General features: G+C 38.2%; 1 protein-coding gene across 2 annotated transcripts in view; it reads right to left on the reverse strand.

The window, feature by feature from the left end:
* Positions 1 to 25,013, reverse strand: part of LOC139144580 (ERO1-like protein beta) — a 306,244-nt gene that overhangs the window by 275,196 nt on the left and 6,035 nt on the right. For both annotated transcript variants that reach the window (XM_070715304.1, XM_070715305.1), the window contains exon 2: positions 12,276 to 12,395. The gene's annotated coding sequence lies outside the window, so the exon portion shown is untranslated. The remainder of the gene's footprint in view (positions 1 to 12,275; positions 12,396 to 25,013) is intronic.

Genomic DNA, 25,013 nt, shown 5'->3' on the forward strand with positions numbered 1-25,013 from the left:
CAGTAATGTACTCCTACCTCTTTGTGATTTACTAATATATGATACAGCGCATGCATGTGGGTCTAAAACATATTGCAAGTCATGATTTGCACCCCATGCAGCCAGGAGACAATTCCTATGGATTGACCCGTAATTCATTAGGTTTTCTTTCAAGGACAACTGTTGGTCTTTGCCAGGTATTTCGAGGTATCAAAAACGGAGGAGTGAGGGACATAGTGCAGGACACGCAAACTGTAATTTATGGCACTCTGAGGAACGTCCCGTACTATGTAAAATATGGGACTCTGAGGGAACGTCCCGCAGAGATTTAAAAACTTGACTCTGAGGGACGGGGGCGCCCCAACAATGTGCATTGGTATAGCACAAAATCACGATCGGGCCAATGGAGATCGGGCTTACTAAACATTGTGCTGCAGGTCGCTAAAACTGCATGTACTACGTGAAAATTTATCGAAAGGCGTGTAGGTGAAGAGAGTTGCGTGTTCCCTGTGCTGGGGCTGTAGGCTACGGGCAGCCTAACAGTAAGCTTTAATGAAGGTGGGGACATTGTGTCCCAAGACTAGAAAAGTCAAAATTTCGATAAATAAACAGACAAATAAATAAATAAACAATTAGAGAACGAAATATTTTCTCTGAACACAAGAAATTCACATGGACTTAAAGTAAGTAAATCATATCTAATGTTGGATAACTTTTACAATCACATGATACACTTGATATGATGTACAGCAATATCAGGGCATTTGAGTGTTCCCTAATGTCTGTCAGTGTCACTGTCACATAAGGCCAAAGTAAGTAAATTCTTTGTTTTGCGTCCGCGCGCGCCTAGGTTTTTGGAGATTTTTCGGAAAAAAAACACAAACTTTCCTTTCTAAATTTCGCCGTTGGTGGCGCTATTTTGTCGCAAAAACAAGTTGTGGCTTTTAACTTTGCGATGAAAAACTCCTTTACGGCAGTCAGATTTCACTAATGGACCATGCGGTGACGTAAAACAGTACTCTCTACACATTTACCCATGTCGATACTCTCAGCCTCACGCGCGCCGGGGCCTCACGTTCTCCCTGTTTGTTGTTGCTTTGCCTGTTGTGGCTTTGTCGTCACGATAAAAAATGGATGAAAGCAGGGAAAAAATCGAAGTTAAAAAACAGGAAACCTTTGCACGGCAACTTGAAGGCATGGTCACTGTGAGCAATCGGGACTTGAACAGAGAGAGATTCAGTCGGCCGATTAACGCGATTGGACTTGGGTACCACGACTTAGAGAGTATGCAGAGTATGGCAGACCGAAAAATCGGAAAGTGTTGAGCCTATCCCTGGTAATTGGTCTTTTAGGTTTGCCAAAAATTTGGTTAATTTGTCCATTTTAACTTGGAACAAAAAATAAACCAGTGATCAGTCGTGTAAACGAAAGGCCTTTACGTACTTTTTTGTTCAGTTTGGGTATGGGAAAGTATATTAGAATCCCTTTGTGAAAGTTCAAACTTGTAGTAGGCGGTCGTAGCTGCTCTTGAAGGAGGTCACACTTTCTGCATTAATGACATCGGCTGGTTATTTATTCCAGATGTCCACAACTCTTGCTGAAAAAAGTACTTTCTTGTGTCAGTGTTGTGTTAAGTCGAACGGTTAGTTTACGAAGTTTGGGACAGTGTCCTCAAGTTCTCGAGTCGGCTGCTAACTCAAGTGAAAAAGGTTACAGTGGTCATGGCCTTTGAAAACTAATTCTAGAGTTGAATCGTGTCGCCGGGAATTCTTTTTTTGTTCAAGTGTTATTAAACCAAGCTTTTTAAGTCTATTTTGATAATTGTAGTGTTGGAGTTTAGGTATTAGTTGCCGTGCTAAGATTTTTATGTCCTTTTGTAGCCATGGTGACCAAGCTTGTACTGCATGTTCAAGCTGTGGGCTCTCAAGTTGCTTGTAAAGACGAAGAATGACATTTTTTTGATTTGATCGACAATGATCGTTTGATGAGATCAACATTCTGTTTGCTTTTTTGCAAACTTATCACATTTGCTTGAAGGTTTTAAGGTAGAATGAAGTAGATTGCCCAAGTCATTTTCTTCAGTTGTACGTCCCAGTGAAATATTGTTCATTGAGTATTTATTGAAGGGGTTGTTGTAGCTAATATGCGTCCGCCAGTGTTCACTCATTTTTTGTAGCTTGTCCAAATCAGCTTGTAGAATTTAAGGATCACTACAATTTCGCAAGGGATGATATGTCTTTGTATTGTCAGTAAATTTTTGAGTTCAGAACTAATTTCACCGCCAGTATGATTGATGTAGATTAGAAAGAGTACTGGTCCAAGAACTGAACCCTTTGGGACACCACTTGTGACGTATTCTCCATTCAGATGATGCTCCATTTATGACTACTCGCTGTTCTGTATTTGTCAATCATGCTTTGACCCACTGTAGAATATTCCATTTATGCCATGATACTTCATCTTTTCAATCAATCTGAGGTGTGGTACTTTGAAAGTGCAAGGAATATAGATGAGAAGCTTCCACCTAAATTTGGGTATGATGAGTCTGTGTGTGGAGACTGACAATTGCGAAATGTTTTCTTTTATTTGATGGAAAGGAAAGGTGCTGGTTTTACGGATGGTCCCAAGGAAGCTACAGGGAATACTTTTGTCAATTATATCACCAATTTTTCTTCTCTCTGATGCCCCATCTTTCTAAAATTGAATGCAGAGGCTACAAGTTACCATTTTTGTTTGGTGTTTTCTTTCAAAACAGACACCTTTCAGCAAAACTGTGACATTACATCAGAGCACAGACATTACAGGAAACTTGAAAAAAAAACGTACAAGAACTTGAGGACAAAAGATCGCTACTGTATACTGTTATAGTGTACCCATTCCTCAAACTGTCCAGATTTAAGTAATTTGATGAGGCTGTCAAGTTGCTGTGCAATGGTATTGACATGTGGACACTTTGAGTGCACAAGAAAGAAATCTAAAACTAATAACAGAAAAGCAAACGTCAAAGAATGGCTGTTTATTTTGATCCATTTCTTATGAAAATGCATACAGTGATCACAAAGTGTGTCACACTATGACAGGAGTATTCATGTGGTTTGAGAAAAATTGTCCAATAAAGGCAAACAAATTTTGTGTTAAATTTTCTGTGTGTGTTTTTTAGCCGCTTACCCGCATACCTTTTAGGATTTTGAGTGGACGCAAAACAAAGAATTTACTTACTTTGGCCTAATCACATAGTCAACAGATTTACTTCACGTCTTAGTCGTACTCAAACTTGATTTTTCTTGTCGGCCATTACACTCATGCCGTTGCCGTCGCTTTCGAAGCGGATAAACTGCTAAAGAGAAATTGGGAGAAACTAGGTGTCCGCTGCTGCGCGCAAGAACTTTACTTAAAAAGTTATAGCAGCATTCTAAGCCTTGCTATCCGTCACCTTGACAGGCTACTGAAGTTATGCGTCTGTGGCATGGAGTACAGTAATCGACGATGACTGTGACAAATGATTAGTTCCTTGACTGCAGAAATATCTGTGCCTTTTTTCTGAGAGGGCACTTAATTCACTTCAACAGAGCTGGTTTACTGCTTGCTTTCAAAGAACAATCATATTGCATCTCACATTTCTGCCTCTGTCTGATCGTAGATTATCCCATGATGTATCCACTCTCTAGAGTTTCAAATAGTTTTAAACAGTGATTCGTATTTCAACATTGCCAAATCGTCTTTTGTGAGCCAGTACACTGACTTCATAGCTGCAATGATTGCTTTATAATTTTTAGATCCTCGAGAGCCTGTTGCCCAAAAAAATTACCGCAATGCAATTTCCTCAATAGCTTTTGTAATCAGCAAGAGTCAAATGTTGAGCTGATGTTTAACTCTGGAAGTTTATATAAGCAGTTTTCTCTGTAAAATGTCCCTATGTCGAGTCGTAGCTTCCAGAATCATCAGACATACTTGTCTTTCCTCAACTGATTTTTGTTAAGTTGATGGTGTGGCCTCAAATCTGTCATCGAAATTTTCGCTTAGATGTTGACTCAGATCAACGGTAGATGATATGATCACGTCGGGACATTTGTTTGAAGAGTTACTCTAAGCTGTACTCTGCTGGTTTTACCGTGACTATACGGTGTTTTCAATCAGGTTCCAACTAACAACGTGTATGCGGAAAAGAAATAAGTAAGACGCCTCTGGTTTGACGATAGTCCGATGTTCTCAGTACCCTTTTTTCATAACACGCACATAACTTCAAGTAAACATAACGACATGACGATAAACCTTTCAGTCAAAATCACGTCAAAGCCTAGTCGAAGAAACCCGATAACAATGTCACATTTTATCAACCAAATTAATGTCTTCGAGTGCCGTGGTTACACCGCAGAATTTGTCAGCACTTATCAATTTGCAACATTTTACGACGCCTTATATCAGGGTTCCAGACAGCACAATACTACTAAATTCGGGACAAATAATCCAAACGTGTGTGTCTAATAACATAGAAAGTGAGTCTGCCTGTGCAACGTACACAAACGAGGACTACTATTTACTGCCTATCGATATCGATGGACATATCGATAGTCATTTTCACTGTGTCTATAAGTGGATTGAGAGATAGCCCTGCATACCGTGCTGTGTGTTCCCGACATTATACAAACTACAAGACTACATGTGAGAGGCCGTATAACGCCAGGAACACACAGCATCGTACACAGGGCTAAGGTTGAGGGACTGTGGTTGCCATGTCATAATCTGTTCACACGAGAAATCACGTCTCCAGACAGATTTTACGTACAAGCATTTCGATAAACTTCGAGGCATGATCTGCTTGTGATGTTATACCATTTCTCGCCATGACAGTGGTGGCAATCCAAGCGCCACATCAGACAGGACATCGTGAAGCATGGGCTACATAAAAAGTTATATTTTCTTCTAATGATTTTGCTAAAAAAGGAAATAAACGAAATAAACGTTAGAAGCGATTTCCTTGCGTAGCTGCATCTTTCTTTTCACGTTCTGTTGGCAGGATTCAAAATGCTGACGATGCTGTTGGCCATCCATTGCAAAGGAAAAAACCAAACTGAAAAGTAACACGTCAGCGCGTACGGGACCAATGCACATTGTTGCCCCCCCCCTCCCCTCCCCTCAGTCTAGTTTTTAACTCTCTGCGGGACGTTCCCTCAGAGTCCCATATTTTACACAGTGCGGGGCATCCCTCAGAGTCTCATAAATCAGAGTTTGCGTGTCGTGCACTTTGTCCCAAACTCCTCCGTTTTTCATGTCGTCAAGCTTTTGTCTGATATTGGTATATATGGAAGCATATCTTTTGTGCTCCTGCTGACTGACATCAAGTGGCACTAGTATCATTGTTTGCCTCATGGGTGGCATTGGATAAACAAACCGGCAAACTGGTTTACCCTTAGCATGACATGTCTTAAGATTGTATGTTTATGTACTTGTAAAGACAGATATCATACATGTCATGCTAAGGGTAAACCAGTTTGCCGGTTCGTTTATCATTCACATGTTTCAACTTCAATTTCTTAAGCTTGAAGAAAATATTTGGTACTGATTTTGCAACATGCCTATCTACATTTCGCAATTCCCATTTACAAATGTCACTTTAGTGACCATTGTAGCCAGCTAAAGATTCTACTGGTCGTCATTGCCCATAAAACAATGTAGGGGAAGCTGGATACTCCGCATCACTGTCTTGAAACATGCTAATGGGTTTTTGACCCTCACCAGGAGCAAATGTCAATGCATTCTTTGTATATATAGTCTGCATCATCAAGTAATGTGTCTAAATTCCCAACAGAAGCTGCACAGCTATCAACCTCACTGAAATGATCAGAATCACTGTCACTTGCATTTGCTGATTTTTGATCCTGTGCTGTTTCAGGAGCAGGTTTGTTGACAAATTTATGCATGTTATTAGATGTGTCAGCATTTATGTCATCCACCCATGTACTGTTAATTTGCACGCATGAATTCTTATAAAGTTCACAGTTTTCCATAAGCCACATTAACTCAGCCATCACCTTGTTTGGTCTTACATTTTCATCTAAGACACTCCCACGATATGCCAGTTTTCGTTTCAGCTGCACTGGTATGGTTGCAGAGTCATTCAGCAATCTGGGTAAAGCATTTATTGTTGGATTTATGTCTGTTGGTATGTTCACCACTGAGCCTGTCAAAGACTGCTGGCCACCCCGTGGTAAATTTCTTAAATGCATAAATGGTATTCTTAGTGCAATTAACCGTTCCCCTTATTGATGTAAATGCAATACCGGCGGAACATGAGGGAAACCCATGTAATGTTTTACAGAGAGTTTACGTATCTGACCCAAGCATATACTTTTATAACATGTGAGACATACCCAATAAGTGTTAGCAACCGATTTGAAACCTGTTAAACAAATTTCTGGTATATTTTTGTTCTGTGGTAAATTACAAGCTTTTACAACAGGTGCTTTGAACCATGTTTGATGACGTGCTGAACAAACATAACTAGGCCTCTGAGAAATTGCCAATTGAAATGATTTTTTTACAAGCTTCCAATGTTGAACTGGCATGTTCAAGTATATTAACAGTTGGAGTGGATACTCGTACAAACTGCCTTTCATTGCCCCTAGGCATATACCGGTATACCTCTTGCTGTATTTGATCCGTGTGTTGTACAGTGTTGTCAATGCTGTCACCATACTTTTTTGCTTGGCATGTTTCTTTCTCTCTTTGTCTTTTTGTCTTTCTTCAGCTCTAAAAGTTGCATCTTTTCTCTGTTTTTGTTTGTACAATTTGTTGTAAGTTTTCGAGTTGATGCTCATCATGTTTGATGAATTTCTTTTACCTGTATGTATTTCCTTTTTAATCTGCAGGCCTCTATCTTCTCTACTTACAATTTGTTGCTTACAGTGTCTATTTCTGGCCATTTTCCTGAGTCTGCCCATTTCTTGGCAATTATTTCCATTGAAGATATCTGCACTTTGCCTTGATGCAACCTTGCTAGCATAATTAGGAAAAGGCAAACATGTAAATTGTGTAGTGTCACTGTGGCTGTTTTGTTCTGACAATTTACTTAGCTTTTTTAATTGAAAATTGAAGTAGTTCTTAAGTAACTCATCTTGCCGATCACTGGTGACAACATGAGTGTGTTCAACCTCCCTTTCAATGCATACCAGTATATCAGATATTTACGAGCGACTTGACTTAATCTAGTATTGTCTAGTATCGATATTAGAGTCCCGAAATCGCCGATAAATATCGGGTAAATATCGGAGATTTCACAGATCTGGCGTGCTGAGACACAAGGCAAGTCATTCTAGTATCGTCTAGTATCAATATTAGAGTCCCAAATATCGGAGATTTCACAGATCCGGCGTGCCGAGGCACAAGGCAATTAATTCAAGTATCGTCTAGTATCGATATTAGAGTCCCAAAATTGCCGAAAAATATCGGGTAAATATCGTCGATTTCACAGATCCGGCTTCCCATGGGACAACTGCAGTTCATTCTAGTATCGTCTAGTATCGATACTAGTCCCGAAATCGTCGGTTTGTCAAACTTCGATACCAGATTGTAAATATCCGATATTTAAAAATTGTGCAAAGTCGGCCTTCATGGCATCGTACCATGCATTCGTTATGCATTTGCATTGTTTGGATGTCTCGAAACTACCCAAAGCGTACAATGACCGGAGTATAAAAACATTGGATCTTGAAACTTTTTCGCGCATGCTCATTTAAGCCCGCTCAAGTTGACAGCGGCCAATACAGTGCAGTCTACCCTGCCCCTCTTATCTGTTTTAAAGAAAAATACTGCTGCATTCAGACACCTATATATAAAATTACCCAAATAGCTTCATGTTAATGATCTTGACACTCACATATCAGCTGTGCGTATACCCCTGTAATTGTGCCCTGGCGGGACCTTGTCCCGCTCTTATTCAGTCAAACACACTAGTCGGCCACACCTCAAAGCTAGTGGCACACTCGTCGTCTAAGAACTTCCGCGGCAGTATACTTGACAACGTCGCCTGGCGTACAAAAGCTGGTTGCCAAAGTTGTATAAAACCAGAGTTAATTCTAGGACGCGCCATTGCGCAATTTGCGCAAAAAAATCTTGAATGGCCCTCATTTCTACCTTTGATGCGCCACCAAGGGCGCAACATTTTATGAATGGGTCGGTCGATCACCACGCAGAGTTCACTTAGTTCATACATTTACGTAGCTCCCCGAAGGTCATTACCTCAGTCATAGTGTGCTATGTGAAACGATTCAGTTACCCTTCGACCTTTGTCCACTACGGCATATATGGTGGTGCATAGGAAGCTGGGTAAAAAGGACTGATGTAGGGGCAATGGTGTATTGGAGCCGTGCGCATGTGGTACGATCGATGAATGTAAACAACGGCTCTGGCCGCCGCGTTATCGTGAAAAGCTAGTCGCCGCTCAGATTTTTAACGCCAGTACTATATCATAGTTGATGAACCCAGGATGATCGGGTAGTCCCTTAAATTGAAGCGTTTGCAACGTCTATCGTCCATACCAGCGAAACGTTGAACACTGCAAGGAAAGCATTCATGCTTGGCCGGCCATATGATCGTTTTGAAGAGCAACACAGTTTAGGTCGGACATATCTCGTTATCCAGAGTAGCCAGATCAGAACCAATGATCGTAAATTTGCTAATACATACAAGTTATGTATAAAAGTTGATGTATCGATCACTTCATGTAGGTCGTACGGGTTACACTCTCGTGTTGTATCAGTGTGATAATTGTTGACCAGTGCAAATCGGGGGCCACTCAGAGAAATCCTACCGGTGCGCTAAGCTTTGATCATGATCGTTTCCAGTCAAAATCAGAGTCCGTAGTAATTTGTGCAGTTGTTTAAGTCCGACATCAATAATTCATCACATAAGTTACGTAAACAATTTAATCAAACCAAACGGTTAGTTTGCTGCTGCCATTGTTGGGCCTGTTGCGTATACGGAGCACAACTTAGCTGTAGGCTTCGTTGGTTACAGGTGGCCCGATCTATTCTCCTTTTCTTGACTTGATAGACTATGGTATTTTCAGCAGAAAATTCAAGGGTTTTACATGTGTGATCATGACGGCCCCCGATTTTATAAAATGGCCCCCTTGGGACAGGAGTATGGGCCCAAAGTGGCCCCTTGTTTTTACGTCCTAGAATGAACACTGTAAAACACGGGGCTGAGATTAGGGTTTGAGTGACTGCTAGCGGAATTTGACAGCGGGCATTGCAGTCTGTTGTGCCGTCTTTGACTTTCAAGTGTACAATATAACATACATCAATGATCGATCTTCCGACTGACGGGGTTGTACACTGCAGCCTTATGAACATTGGAGCGACTTAACCCATCGAAATGCCTTTCGCAAACTTGAAAGTGCTCGCATCAAGAGAGATATGAGTAAAATGTCAGTTGAATCTGTGTGTTGGTTTTTGTGAAGAAGATTTTTAGTGATTAAATTGCGATTTTTGCTATATCAAATGTGGTGAACAAACCTCCTGACTGACCCAAACGCCTTTCGCAAATTAAATAGAACTACCACTAGGGATTATGAGTGTAAAATTTTAGTTCAATCTGTGTATTGGTTCTGGAGGAGAATATTAATTTTTAAAGATCAAATTACGAGTTTCGCAAAATCAAATATGGCAGCCAAACCACGTGACTGATCCAAACGCCTTTCGCAATCTTGAAAGAGAACAGATTGAAGGTTATACTTGTAAAATTTCAGTTTAACCAGTGTATTGGTTCTGGAGAAGAAGATTTTTAAAGATTAAATTGCAATTTTTGCAAAGTCCAAGATGGCAGCCAAACCACGTGACCGATCAAAATGCTTTTTGCAAACTTGAAAGAGACCACTCTAAGGATGACATGAGTAAAATTTCAGCTTAAACGGTGTTCTGGTTGTGGAGAAGAAGATTTTTAAAGATTAAATAACGATTTTTGCAAAATCCAATATGGCGGCCAAACCACGCGACTGATCCAAAAGCCTTTCGCAAACTTGCAAGAGATCACACTTAAGATGATATGTGTAAAATTTGAGCTTAATCGGTGTTTTGGTTCTGGAGAAGAAGATTTTTAAATATTAAATGAGTATTTTAGAAAATCAAATATGGTGGCTAAGGTCACGTGACCGCATGCGATTTTATTTGCAAATTCTAAAGACTTCAGGTCATGCTTGCTATACAAAAAATTTCAAATCGACTAGACCCCTAGGTCTTCTGGAGAAGCCATCTTTAGGTTTTTGGAAAATCCAATATGGCCGCCATATTGGATCAAGGGTCAGGTGCACGAGTACTAATTGACACCTATTAGTCCTGCAAGTTTGAGTTTTCTTTCAGCTGTTTAAGAGATCTTGGTCGACAAAGAATAGGCAGAAGAAGAAGAAAAAGAGGAAGAAGAGGAAGAAGAGGAAGTAGTAGAACTTGAGCAATAACAATAGGGTCCCAGCTTGGGCCCCTAAGAAGAAAAACCCCAATGAAACCAATAAAAAGTAAATTAGGTCTGAAACTTTAAGTACTGTACGTCAATTTTAGGAACAGGCTTAGCAGAGGATGTTTCAACACAGTCCTTCATGGTTTCAGCACGTCTGCCAATATGTATAAGTTCATATACAATGATAGGAAATGACTCAAGGCGAGTGGAGTAACCTGTTTCAGTCGCTGGCATGCCACCACTCCTCCACATTTGCAGGATTTCCCCTTTTTCTTAACTCATTTGCATATTTTTGACACTGACATGTTCATTTGAACAACGTCACATCTCAACCCCTGGGTCTACCTGTACACCAAATACTGTGATGGTAGGTGTGGCGGTTTGGGAGCTTTTGCGTGTGAGGGACATACATACATACATATATACAGACAACAGACGCCACCGACTCACCATATAAGCTCTTTATGGTATTTATATACATACCAAATATGAGCTAAAAATCAAATCGATCAGACTCCTAGGTTATCAGGAGAAGCCATTTTTAGGTTTTTTTTAAATCCAATATGGCCCCAGGTCATGTGACCTATCAAAATTTGAAGGGTCATGTGCACTAGTACTTACACAAACCTATTAGCTCTGCAAGTTTGAGAAGTTTATGTTGAGAGGTTTTGAGTTCTAGGTGAGCAAAAATATTCCCAAAAAAGTAGAATTTGAAGAGGAAGAAGAATATTGTACTCCAGTGTAAACAATAAAGGCCAAAGTCAACTTGGGCTTGGGCCCCTAAATATTGAACTCCAGTAAAAACAATAGGGGCGCAGCCCATAGGCTTGGGCCCGTAAAAACCCCAGCGAAACCAATTGAGGCCAAGCCCATAGGTTTGGGCCCCTTTAAAATAAGCAAATTTTATCCAATTTGAAAAAACATTGAATGCATTGTCCCTACCAACATATATACAAATTATCATAGAAAGAAGTCTGTCACCATCGGAAATATTTGAAATTAATGAAAATCATGGTTATAGCATTTCGTTTCATAATTCTGCAAGCCTCATCTTTGAGATTCCACTCAGTTCTAGATGCTCATCTAAACACTCTTTACATCAAAGCAGGTTACATATGGCGCAATAATTTTTGAATTAGAATTCCAAAAATTTGGTGTACAGACAAATGAAAGGACAGACTGACACACACACACAGACTGACACAGTGATGACCTTGGCCACCTTGTGAGTCTCTGGCACACTGAAGCTAGAAATTTCAAATTGTCAATGTATTTCTCTACAAGCTCTGCTGCGTCTGCAACAAATGTAACCAAATTGAGTGATCACTATTCAAATTCACTGAACATCTGGCACATAAATGCATTGTACGCACAGATAAACTGTGCAAAATTTTTCATTGTAGATCAACTGCAGCTTTCCACTTTTTGATTTTTTTCATGTTGACAGTTAATATTTCTATTAGGCATATACTATACCCATAGAAACTTACTGTTCAATATACCTAACTTAATCATTGATGATATGAGTAGACAGGAAAGCTTACAGGGTAAAGTGGGACGTATTGTGACTTTGTAAAATGCAGTTACAAAACAGACAGCAATACAATAAGATTCTTCAAAAATTCACTTGTGAGTTGGTTGTTATAACTTCAATAGAGGATACCAAAGGTTTACCAAACACTTCATCTACATTTCACTAAAGTTGACTTTCAGATAAAATTCATTCTTTGTGGATGCCTCCAAATATACCAAACTTTACCAGAAGGCTCTCACATGCATGGTATTCAACTACACTGTATTTCATAAAAATTCAAAAAATTCATAAGCAAATTAAACACACTCACCTTAAAATACCGAAAGTAATTTCTTTTTAACAAATCAGGAAGAATCGATTGTATCTTCTCATTATTGAAATGATCTACTGTGTCTACATGACATGAGCAATCATCTACCTCTCCATGTAGCTGTTAAGGGGAAAAGAAAATATATGTAAACAGATTTATTGAGGTTTCTTTTGGAATTTTTAGAAAAATAAGAATTTGCTTCATAGGTGGACAAAAATTTATGAAAAGCTTTAAAAGAATATTGCATATAATATTTAAGACATATGCAGTAATTTAAAGCTTGATTGTGAAAAAACTATAGGTACAGGTGCCATGGAAAATGTCATGCTTATGAATAGTACATTTACTGGTAGCTAATATTCAGAATAAAAATGTCATTGACATCCTATGTACATGTACCACTAATGATGACATTCATTCAAAAATGTCAAGCTTAAGTTTAAAAATGCTTTCAGTTTGCAATGATGCGCCTTCTTGAGTGAAATTACTCACAATTGGTATGTACCGGTATAAGCATTTGGCTTCCCTAACCACACCACAAAATAGAAGGAAAAACACAATAGTCCGAAGCTGTGACATGATAGAGATCAATGGAGCATTTCAATATTGCTGGCTGTTTGTCATTTGTGTCCTGTGGAGTATATTTATAATATAAATTGAGCTGTTCAAAGCCATCCATCAGCAGTTTTACACGTGTCTTTTATTACGGTTATTAGCATAATTCATTAGCATGATATATCACTAAGCTTCTAACAGATATAAACTAAAATTTAATTCTTGTGTATGAATAAAAGATAATACAAATTAAGCCATGCTATTGCTAACGTAGTGTAAGATATACTTATGTTCCAGCTTTTAAACACTGTAGGTAAAATGGCAAAGAGCTATTTTTGTACACTTAAAAATTATAATCTATAAATTTTGACACTTAAACAATTCAATATTATCATGAGCGTTAATGCCAATTAATATTACAGACTGTATAATGCCTACTTAAATAAGTTGAGTATTTTGAATGAAATAAAGCTTTTAGTATTCCATCAAATGTCACTATACTTTTTGTGACATGCTACCATTTTGATCCATAACACTTACACTTTGTATGTATGAGTGTGTGTTTGGTGTCAAAACCATTCCCTAATCATCTTATTGACTGCATTGATATAATGGTATCTGTTACATTTCCTGGTTTCTCCTATTGATGAAAAACATTTCAGTATATTTTTAACATAGTATAATATCAGACAGTGAGTGCAGAGGTTCTTTGACAATAAATATTTTATGGCGATATGGCTGGTTCTCACAGACCGCCATTATATACAACAACCAGCATGGAAAACTGCCTCCTACATGTACATATAGCTCTCTAAGCTTTGCCATATCTGTCTCTCACTATAAAAGGTGGACGTTTATACAGGCAGTTGGTAGGGAGGCCAGCAGGTCGCCCAGGACGTGCTGAATTGACACTCAATCACCAGTGACTTAGTCATGTTCAAAATTGAAAAACATTGATAACGGGAAAGAAAATTGTGGAAAAAAATACATGAGGCTAAAAATTAAAAATGCAGCTATTCTCTCATATGTTTTTTATTTCTTTATATGAACTACTTACTTTTTGAATAAACTGCAAAATTGAGCTAGAAACGGTACTGGGAACGGCGATCTGAAACATGGCAGCACCTAATATTTACATCACTGATTTTGAAACGCATTTTTGAAGGTGAGCCAATCAAAACATCCCTTACAGGGATAGAAATACTTTTTTATTTCTTGTGGCAAAAGTTTGCCACCGGATATAAAATCAGGTGGCAATTATGAAAAATCTGGTGGCAGTTTGTGATCGGTATAATACAACATTTTGTCATTGCCACATACTCACTCTAATTTATAAATTCTTGAAAATATGGTGAGTACACGTCACAAAAAATCAACCCATACTGCAGGCCTCGAAAAAAAAAATTTCAAACTTACCAACCGTGGGACACGTGAATTTCATTTTTACTTGCCCGACAGAAAAAATTACTTGCCCTATATTTCTAATAACTGTACCAGTAATTTGTAACAGAAAGCAAGAGTTTGGCCATATGAAGTGAATTCAAAGAGGGAAAAAACAGATTCAAACATTAACTGCATTCTTGTTAAAATGAAGGACTATTACCAAATCTAAAATGTCGCAGAAAAAATGTGAGAATACTTTAGTGTTTTTCTGTAGATTTGGCCATCTAGAAAACATCTTTAATTTGGAATTTTTCCACAACCTAATCCAAATTAAAATCTTTGCATAAGGGTAATAAGATTGTATGATTTACAATGTGCATAGCTGGCTGCTGCTCTTTATTATCAAGCTGAGATCACAAACAACTGCTCTGCTAGTGTTTATCTGCCAATGCATACGCACATGTACATCTGCAACCCTTTTACCTGTTTACATGTTTGCTCACTGAGCACAGCCGTCTTTCAAAGTTTCATTTTGATAAATGTATTCGTCAAGAGAGCAGATTCAAGTTTCGTTTTCGTTACTCTTCAGTGCAGATTTGTTTTCTGTAAGTGAGAGCCGATCCCTAACAACCAAGGTCACGTAATTTGAAACTGTCTGCTTCTCACGCACTACGTAGCTGCAATATGTGGCCTCCTTGGTCGACTGAGCCCGTTTACGATGTAAACTTGTACTTTTTCTTCTGGGTGATGATTTACGTTGAACAGTAAGCATTGCCGAGATCCATGGCTTCGAATAAGTTTACATCCATTTACCAAGCACAGGGTGCAATTACACTATCACGTGAAGCCGATAGACTGTCATACGACTCATGCTGCACTTGCACAAAGAGAATGGCAACCGCTGTCAAGAGTGTACCACTTTACGGCACACATACAAAACAGTGAGTTCACTCCGTGTCGTCGGAGAGAACATGTCGCAAAACTGTATTTTTACGACTTTTTGTGTTTTACAACAGCAAGAACGATTATTTTGCGATGTCGGGCGGATTTTCAAGGGTTTTCAGAAAAAACTTTTGAGAGTTGAAGGACTTACATGATTGTAGGCGTGTACAGACCTAATGAAATACATTTTCAAGCTTGAATTGTCCAGAGCTTAGTTAATTCAACCGCTGGTGCACTTGCCCGTCGGACGGGAAGCATATTGATTTTACTTGCCCGAACGCAAAATTCACTAACCACGGGCGTCGGGCGATAGGAATTTTTGAGCCATGTACTGGCTAATGAATTGCAAGTATTTATTGTTATTTAATTCATGCAGGCTGCAGTTTGGCTTTTTTTTTTAAATGTCACAACATGCTTTTATCGTGTGCGGTATGACTGCATATGCGGCTATCACAGAGGGCAACAACATGTCAAGTGTACAAAAGCTGCTGTCATCGATATGGAGATTAGCCAATCACAAGTTTGGATTCACGCTGTGTTTTCATTCAAATGTCGCAATTAGTTTGGGTTTTTTTTCGCTAATGAGTTTTTCCGCCGTCAGACAACGCGTGTTCCTTCAGACTAGTGTTCCTTCATTCAAGCCGTTGGATCGATGACATGATGACCCAAAATTTAGTGGCAGAAAAATACCACCAGAAAAAAATTTTGGTGGCAGATTGACAGTTTTTGGTGGCAAATGCCACCATTGCCACCGATTATTTCGATCACTGCCTTACATCGAATACTCATTTGAAAGCCCAGATCTCGCTCTTTCTCGCGATATAAGGTTCTTCACCAACATAGGGCAGTGTATGTGACCAAATCCAAGACAAAAAATTGAGAGCGATTTTTCCGAGACCTAACCCGACCAACTCTCAGTGAAACGTCCTCTAGTACGCAGTTTATCATTATTTCTTTTGAATTTTTGCTAGAAAAATGAGAAATTTTGAACAGCTCACGTATTTATTGACGGAGATATTGACCACGCTTCACAGTAAGTGAGGCTACCCACAATTCTCCATGATCCGTACACACGGAGATCACCCATTGAACTGGAGCAAATTTCTTCTGTACACAGAACAGCTCGGTCCATATATCAAATTTCTGGGACCATAGTTTTGATAATCATAATTCTCTAATTTCTCACTGTGAATAATGAGAAGATCAATCCCTTTTGCGCAGAGGAGATAGCAATTTTGTGATTTTGTCGACATAGATTTTTGACAGCCATACACAATATTTTCAAGGAAACTAAGGGAATAAGTTGCATCTGTGTTGGCAAAAGAAAGGGTATTGATTTTTTTAAATGTTTGTAACAAAGGAAATTTGCATGTCTGACAGGTGGTATGATGAGACCATCTTAGTTGCTGATAACTTTACCATGACAAGTATGCAATTTTTAGCACCTCCAAACATCGACTTCTCATTCAATTTACTCCTGAATTTTAAAGATGATCAATAATTTTGGAACATAGTTTTAACCAATAATCCTTAAATTAAATTCTAAGTTTCAAATTGTTCAGATACTGATAAAATTGAAGAAGCCTTTACCAAATAATGTCAAAACTCCACATGGCCCCAGTTGTGATGTTTTGAAAGCCTTTATTTGGATAAAATACTTTTTGTAGGTAGTTTTAATGCAGTAGAGCTATTCAAAAGTGTCATCAGCTCAAAAAGACCTTCAATTTGATATATCACTTATGCCATTTGAGCTTAATATTTTCATTTTGTCATTTCTCGTTAAGTGTCGTTCATCCGTTGCCATGGATAAATCCAATATGGCCACCATCGTAATCGCGTAATTTTAGGATACATTTGTGTGTGCCATTGAAATCTATCTCCATGCCAAATTTGGTACAAAAAGATGTTTTATTAACAAAGTTACAGCAAATTTACTGTAAATTTCAGCTAAAACTCCTTCATTTTTGTCCCATTGTTCCCATTGTTATTATATGTATTGTCTTTCTACAGAAAGAGTAAAAGTGAATGTTTTAAAAAGCTATAAAATTGTAACCGTTCATCCAATTTCGAAAATTAAAAAAATGTTTAGCTTCTCTCATTGAAATCTAAAAAACTACATTAATTAAAATGCAGATTGAACATTTCAAAATTTCAGTTGGCCTCCCTACAGTTGGATACATGTAAAACATCAATAACACCATGTGCTAACAATTGGAGTGAGCGTACATACGATATTTGAGAGTTTCTATGGGCCTTAGCTTGTAATATTCATAATGTAAAAAGCATTTGAACACATTTTGATGCATTTACATTATGTACCATCGAAGTGCAAACTACAACTTTGCATATTTCATCACACTTTGAACAAATCTAAATAACGTTATCCCTAGGGACCTGCTTACTAAGCATTACAGTTGTCAGACCAGCCATTAAGGAGATGAAGATTTTTGCCCAAATATAGCAAAATAAGCCTACAATTAAAAATACAGTCAAGGACACTATGTGCTCACTTTCGGTTTGAATTGGTCCATTCAAGAAATATTTAACCCTTTCCCTGCCAGACAGTATCACTTCCCCATCAGCCTAGTCAGTAAAAAGTGGTATTGAGCCAAAACATGACATATTTTCACCCATTGGCTGGGTATGTTCTGGCATCTTTTGGCATTCCTCAAGCTTCTACTGTTAATGAAGCTGCCACACCTACGGTACATCATAACGGTATATCCCAAACTGACACCAAGTTAAACAAGCATTGCAGTGTCAAAGACAAATGGGGAATTTCCAAACACATACAAGCAAGAAGCCTGAAGCATCTGATATGTACATCTGTTTTAAAGCTATTCTAACCAAATTTCAAAGCATCAAACCAGGAATTTGTATAGAAGCTGTTACTTGACCTTTGCAGACAAACAACAATATGACAATGGAAAAAACAAAATCCTTTCAAACTAAAAGTTGGAACATTTTTTTCACACAAAATTGTCAATTTACATCCACAGTTGTAAGAGTTGGTAACCAGGGTTCGCGCTAACGTTCGCCACAGTCGCAAATTGCGAATAAATGTCCAATGTGGCGAAAAAAAATTGCTACGCCTTCGCCACGCGTGGCGAAAGCTCGTGACGGGTGCCGTGTTGGGATCATTGACCCTAGACGTCTTCGAAAGTCACGTCAGTCCTGGGATCCCAGACCGACTGTTTTCCCGAAGGACCAAGAATTTTGACATGCGGGTGTTCATTGTGATCGATCCAAAATATGTACCTGATTATTTATGTAGCCTATTATTCTAACAACTAGTCGTTTTTACAAATAAGTCTACTTTATTTTCCGCAATCCAAATTTTCCAGCATAAATGCTGCAAGCATTGTACGAAACACAGGCGTTCTGTTTTGTGGGTAGTTTGTAAAAGAGTAGTTTCTGCTACGTTCCGACGTTCTCTTCTGTAGGTGATAAGGCTACGGAAGAGAATGTCGGAACGTATCAGAAACTACACTTTTACAAACTACCCACAAAACAGAACGCCTGTGGTGCAAAACATTTGACCACATACGTCGCGTCGGGATGTAATTTGAGTTCACGCCGGCCTGCATAGCAGCACAACGTATTCCAAACAGCGTGCACCATCGTTAATCACGCTGGTTCTGTCACTTTTAACGTATCAAAATAACCCTTAGATTGGTCAGACTATCGAAATATTCAGTCATTTAAATATCTAGCCTTTGAACAAAATAATTCGTTGCTCTGTCTTACATCGCGGACAGATGATCGACGGCAGAGTTCCTCAGCAGGCAACTGACAGACTGAAGTGATGGCGTTGGACTTTGCCCAGAGCTTAAATGAGCATGCGCAAAAAAGTTACAGGATCCCCAGTTTGTATACTCCGGTCGTGTACGGTTTTGGTAGTTTCGAGACACCCAAACAAGGCAAATGTGTTTCGAATGCACGGTACGATACTTGCGATGCGGCTGGCGGGCAGCTACGATTGCCAACTACAAATAGTTCATTGGTTGTTCTCAGAAAGAAACTAGGTTTTAAATAGCTTCTAATTTATAAAAAAAGGAAATACGAAAACCACCAAGAAGAGAACAAAGACAGACGAACCACGGTCTAGACCATGCCATGGTCGAACAAATTACAGCAAGGTTTTTGTCTGTGCATGGAAGTATAAAAGGTGAGACTACAGATGAGTCGATTGATCGTAGATTTGTCGTATTGACAAACTGCTCTTTTGATTTTTCACTGAGTTTGCGAATTTCATTAATTTTCAAAACATAAGCAATTTTTTTATACCAATAGTTTTTTTTGATACTTTATGGACCATGCTTTGCATAGTCAGGCAATCACTGTAATTTTATCCAGATCACCAGATAATGGTCATGTACAGCAGTTTTTAAATCATGGAAAAAAATAAAAAAGATGAACAATTATGGCCGATGATTAGACTTTGATGATTTTTTCATGATATGTTGTGCAAGTTTTGTTCCAAGATAATAAAGGTTAAAAATAAACAGAAGTTTATTTGTCCCTGTCTATAAAGAGAGGGGTCAATTTATTTACCAGCATTCATGAAAAGTTGAGACCAATTTTTGTTTAATACACATTTTTTTAATTGAAGGACATACAACTTTCACAAAAGACCTGGAGTTTTACTGTGCTCCTGGTCATTATTATCTGCAGCTATAAAATTGGCAGAAAATGTGCTCAGCGGTTTATCTGTCGAGGAATTAAAGTGTATGTACAACAGCCCTGGCCAAACATGCGGATAATAAAGTACAAACCTTATTGAAAATAGGGTTTGTGCAATTTGTATGTGAAATTGATTTGTTGCATGTGGCTAATAAAAATTGCTTGTCGCTAAGGGACCGTCTCAGATTGTCGCAGAAGTTCAAGAAACGAAATTCCTTCGTTTAGATATTAACCCCCTCCCCCCTCCCCCTAAACGAAACTTCAAAAGTGCAAAATGTTCATGTCTACCTGAGAGTACATGTTGCATTTTGCTACAGCTACTAAAGACGTATGCCCCTTGCCACATTACAATTAAAGTAATCGATCAGATTTGACAGGGCATTTTACCACATAAAAATTTCATTTTATTTTACTTTCCCTTTTTGTATCTCTTGTGCTGTTCTTTGTCTTTGTGAACACGCAATTTGTACTTGGTAGGGGCGGTAAATAAGCGAGAAACTTTGACAAGGGGGCCAAGGCATGTTCAATCATATTACAACGACTATGACCAGGTGCATTACAAATGAGAATAAAGACATCTAGTGGTTAGAGCAGACGCTCATAAATTATAATAGCACATTTTAAAAATACCGTCAATGACGCTGTACCTTCTCTAATGTGTGGCCAGGTCAGGTAATTGGTTGTTGGCATGGAGTTGTTGGTAAATAGTTGATGATGTAGGGGCATGAGGTGGGATATGGACCCAAAGAACCCAAAAGATGATTAAATACATCAATCAAAAAAATTCTAAGCTACTGTATAAACTGCCTAAAGATAGTTCAATGTGGGAAAAAGTTAAATAATTCAGAAATAAGAATTCACAGTCCAAAATAGTAATGATGCACTTCCTTACTGACCTGAGTGCATGTGAAATACGCAACCTGGCATCTGTAAATTAAATGTATACTAAGTGATCATTTTAAGTCACTTTTAACTGTTTTTAATGGATTTTCCAAAGAGTCCTGTGGAAATGATGAAAAACGCTTATCTGGTCTTGTGTTTGTATAACCTCATGGCTGATAATTGTCATAGTATTGAAAAAAATTGAAAGTGAAGAAATTACTGTTTTTAATAGGCATATTTTCCTTGAAATACATGACCCTGTAAAGAATATATGCTAAAAGTGTTTAAGAGTAAATTTCTTTTTAAAAAATAATTTAATCTGTGACCAAGGATTTTTATTCTTTGAGTTTACAAATTCAAACATTGCAATTTGTTCAATCATCTTGTGCAGTGCAAAATTTATAAAATGACTGAAAACAAAAAAAATTGGCAGAATTACAGTCTTTGTGATGTAAAATTATGGGTTGACATCACGATAACTGTTAATCTGTTTGAAGTACTAATATACTATAATTTAAAAAAGAAAAGTTCATGCAGAAACGGTAACATATATTGTCAGCAATGTAGTGTTAATTTTGACTTTATATCAAAATATGCCTTTGCTGGATACCAAATATATAGGGCGAAATATTAAAATCAGCCATGTTCAGCAAAATCCACACAACAGCATTGATCCTTTTCTAATTTGATTTGATTTGCTCATGTTATCCTTGTATGACAGTCAGTACAATATGGAACTTGAACACAACACAGTGAATAAGTATGCTGTAAATGAAATGGTGTGGCTGCATCCACATGCAGCAATAGGAATGCCTTTGTCTCTCACCCCTCATTTCCAACCTGTCCCATCCCTGAAAAAATAGTTTGGTCTTATATTTATAATGTTAATAATTTCTGTATTTGTTAAAATGTGCGCATCTCAAAAACTTTTGATCATAAACATTTTCATTGTTTTTTATAGCTGACCAGTCAGTTAACCTGTTTATATTGAATATTTGCGCATTTTACCGCAGTATTTGACATTTTCTGAATACCTTCTTATTCAGTTTGTCATTTTCTAAAAGTTTAAATGCTCCATTGTGTGGTCAAGCTTTCCACAAGCATCAAATGTGGTACTTCATATAGGAGGGTCTGCCTCTAGAGGGCGGGCATCATGAATAGTGTTTGTTGGTTAATTCCTCCACGTAAACTTCTGATTGTTCTGTAAACATTGAACATGCAGTGTTCTCCCTAGGCCCTTCAAGCATCACGTCTCCGTGACGCTTGCCTTGATTGCTGTGACGCTTGCTACAATGCCGTGACGCTTCAGATTTTTCCCGACACCCTTGATTGACAGCCCCACTTGACAGCTCAGTGTATTCATTGGCATGGGACATCTGCCAAAACTAGCCTTATCAACATCGTTTTTAGTCCTGAATAGACTTTTTCGTGTCGATTGACGGGTTTACATTAATCAATTGACACGTACATAGGTGTTGAAAAATACCGGACGAGCAGCACATCGGTGTGGCCGTGACTTTGATCATGTTGGTTGAGCGCCGTGTTAATGGCCGTTTATCGTGGGAGAATTTACAGTGACGTCGACGCCGTGAAAATGCTGGTGGTCAAAGCTATCGGTCAAAATAGCGACCCTCAAAAAAGGTTTATAAGGCGTCTATACCTGATGACGGTTTGTCTACATGAAATCTCCATGGCAGCATTGCGAATGTAAACTTGTATTTTAATTATTTTTCTGTTCTTGTTGTTGAGACAAACGGTGAAAGTATCAGAGCAAGCAAACGGTATATCGGTAGAGTTCGTTGGCTGCAACGTTACGTGTACATAATATTACGCTACGCTGACTTGACCTAGTTTCGCGATGTTGGGGTCACTGTCATTTTACAAGTTTTTTTTTGGCTAATTCCACAATCGTTCTTTTGCATTCTTGTCATCTTTTTTTTTTATTTCGCACAAAGTTTTAAAAAAACATGAGTTTGGATTAACTTGTTGGTCGCGAAATGATGTCTACTGTGCCATGTGACGTAAACAGGTCGGGCGATTTCCAAGATGGCGGTCGATGTGTGGGCTTTGAGCCTTTCGCGCTGTTTTCAAGTTCAGGTCTCGTTTCAGGTTCGCTAAGGAGGCAAGTTATTAAAACGACAGGTGTTTCATGATTTTGGTGACGATCATCCGTGTAAATACGTCTGAATTTTCTGTTATGGTAAACCGTAACAGTTCCTCTATTCATTGGGACCGTGACCGTAACGTGTTATATGTGCTCAAAAACTCGCTGGGGTACACAGCCCTGATTGTGTGGCTTCGTTGCTCTGTATAATTTCGTAAACAAGTGACGCAATGTTTCATCGCAAATGTTTCTCCATGCAAGGAGAGTACGAGTTGAATTTTTACAACTGAAGTTGGACTGTTGTATGAATTTATTTCAGTTCATGGTGCCCCTGATATGTATGTTCATGCAGCAGTGTGTAAGTGAAATAAAAGGCATATTAAATGACTACAATTTGCAGTGACTGTTTTTATGTGTGTATGTATTTAAATATATGTTAATGTATGCATATTAATTATGTAAATTTTATGCAAATTTCCGACATGCTTGCCCTTGATCCTAGGGAGAACACTGACATGGCCGACGTCCGATTTTCCTGTCTAAAACTTTCACTCATTTTCGTTCATATGACTCTGAAACTCCAGGAAACGATTGGGAAGAAAGGGTTATCTTGAAATATTGAGGTACTCGCCGATATTTTGCAAAATTAAATGAGAAAAAATGCAAGGAAAATGCCGACAGGCTTACACAATGACAGTTTTCAGACTCGGAGGCATATGATCATCTCTGCAGATTATGCAAAAGGCCAAGATTACGTGAGGCCATGAGGGGATATCCACGCAACTCAGTACCAAACACTAGCGCTCACAGAGTGAGCAAACACAAAGTGAGTACCCCTAACGTCAGCTCAGTAGTCTGTAATAGATTGTAGTCAACTAAGAAACCTTGGAGAAAGGCTTAACACTGTGGCTATGCTGCTAAGTCCCTTTTGATTTTTGTCATAGCTCAAAATCGTTCTCCCACACCTCAACCTGAGCCATGAACACCCCCACCAGTTTATGATATGACCCATCACAATGGCATGACGTCAACGGATCTTGACAGACGGAAGTCTTGACAGACGGAAGTACTTGACAGCAGCATACTGGTTTTCAACTCTAATACCTTCTCTGTCTATAAATAGACACGAGAAGGTAAAAACAAGCGACCTAGCGGCCGATATAGCTCCGCTGTGTTTATGTAGAGAATAACTATTTTTGACACATGTTGGTGGAGAAGGTGGAAATCTTTGATAGCTCAATGCTATGGCCAGAAAAAAGTGGCTAAAATAAGCTGCAAAAATACACGATTGAAGATTTCATCATATTTTGAATATATCACATCGAATCATCTCTAAGAACATGTCAACCAAAGCTATCTGATGAGTAGTTTTTTGAGAATAAAATTTTCTGACAAAAAATGGCAACAATTGCCCCCAAAAATAAAGATTGCAGATTTCATCATAATTTCAAAAGATCAAATTTAGTTCATCTTTAGAAACCTGTATTCCAAATTTCAAAGCTGTTGGACCAGTACTTTTTGAGAAACACATTTTTTGACCAAAAATGGGAAAAATTACCCCAAAAATTTAAAATTGCAGATTTCATCACTATTTCAATAAATATCATTTAGTTCATCTATAGAAACCTGTATACCAAATTTCAAAGCTATCAGATTAGTAGTTTTGGAAATACACATTTTTTGACCAAAAATGGCAAAAGTTGCCCCAAAAATACAAAATTACAGATTTCATCAGAAATTCAATATATATTACTTGGCTCATCTGTAGAAACCTGTATACCAAATTTCAAAGCTATCAGACCAGTACTTTTTGAGAAACACATTTTTTGACCAAAAATGGCAAAAATTGCCCCAAAATTACAAAATTGCAGATTTCATCATAATTTCAACAATTATCATTAAGGTTATCTGTAGGAACCTGTATACCAAATTGCAAAGCTATCAGATGAGTAGTTTTGGAAATACACATTTTTTGACCAAAAATGGCAGAAATTACCTCAAAAATGCAAATTTGCATATTTCTGCACAATTTGAAAAAATCTGAAATAGATCATCCCCACAGACATATGTACCAAATATCAAAGCTATCTGACCGGCAGTTTTGAAGAAGAAGATTTTTAAAGATTTTTTTACCAAAAATGACAAAATTGCCTTAAAAATACAAATATGCAAATTTCATCACGATTTGA

Source organism: Ptychodera flava, chromosome 11 (assembly GCF_041260155.1).
Source record: "Ptychodera flava strain L36383 chromosome 11, AS_Pfla_20210202, whole genome shotgun sequence".
Lineage (NCBI taxonomy): Eukaryota > Metazoa > Hemichordata > Enteropneusta > Ptychoderidae > Ptychodera > Ptychodera flava.